Source organism: Penaeus monodon, chromosome 23 (assembly GCF_015228065.2).
Source record: "Penaeus monodon isolate SGIC_2016 chromosome 23, NSTDA_Pmon_1, whole genome shotgun sequence".
NCBI classification, from domain to species: Eukaryota; Metazoa; Arthropoda; class Malacostraca; order Decapoda; family Penaeidae; genus Penaeus; species Penaeus monodon.
Window position 1 is genome coordinate 36,324,927 of NC_051408.1, and position 1,273 is coordinate 36,326,199.

The window sequence follows — 1,273 nt, forward strand, 5'->3', positions numbered from 1 at the left end:
AACAGGTTCTGGCAGATTGTTTTTTTCTTATATATAAATATATATAAAAGAAAATTTCAGAAACCAATATCCCTAGTTCTAACTCTCGTAATCTCTTAGAACAGTAGTTTAATCATTAGGGATAAGGATAAGTGCAACTTATCATTGATAAATAATAAAATCATACATAATTTACTCGTGAAACCAGAGCAAATTACTGTATAACCCATTATCAATTTCATAAACAGAGGGTAACCATCACTTTAGACTGGCTAAATGTAGTGTGGTACAGTTACTCATACGTCGCTCAAATCACTTACATAGATCCACAGTAACATGCCAGATAAATGTACTTAATCATTTCACCAGTACTATATCTGATCACAACCTACGCAAGAGATCTCCATACAGCCACAACAAGACACCAGTTATAAGACCTAAGGGCACAGGCATTGCACAGCATGCACCCAAGGCCGCACACTACATAACGTCTGCCTCATTTACTAACAGTGCCTAATTCTATTCAGTTCTTCCCTTACCATTTACCGGTAGCCCCCGTAGCTGTAATGGACAAACGTATGTAATCTATTTCTTACCATTTGCTGGTAAACCCTGTCTCTGAACTGGGCAGACTTGTATACTTTATATCCCATCATCTGCTGGTGGCTTAACAGTATTTGATCCAGTTTCCTTCATACTTTCAGAGTAGAAACTCTATTTCCAGTTACAATAAATTCCAGTGGAAGGCATGATATATCCCTACATCTGTATCAACCAGAAAAGCACGGCTACCATAACTCCAAAAATTATTGGGAAAAGATAACAGGCACATTGACCAAACAGTTGACAAAGGAAAATAATCATCCACAAAGGCTGATTAACCCATTAACAATTATCTCCAAGTGCCAGTCCCAAAATATTAAGGAGGGCACAGCATGCACCTAAACCAGCCAGTTGATATAAATAACTGCCTATATTCACATATACAAATTAAAATTATCTTTGCATTGTCATATTGTAATTTAATTTTATTGTTGTATCAACTTCCTAGATACGGGATACCTTTTAACCAGACAGTTTAATTATAATTATACCTGCTATGATACTTGCTAATGACGCTACTGTTCGTCTTAGTAAATGAGAAAATTAGAACCAGAATTATTGGTGTTTACTCTATTTGTAATTTTATATATAGGAAGGAAAGGTGAAGAGACCCATAAATTCACAGTTTAATTTGACTTATCCCTACTATGATAGTTGCTAATGACACTACTGTTCATCTTAGTGAATGTGA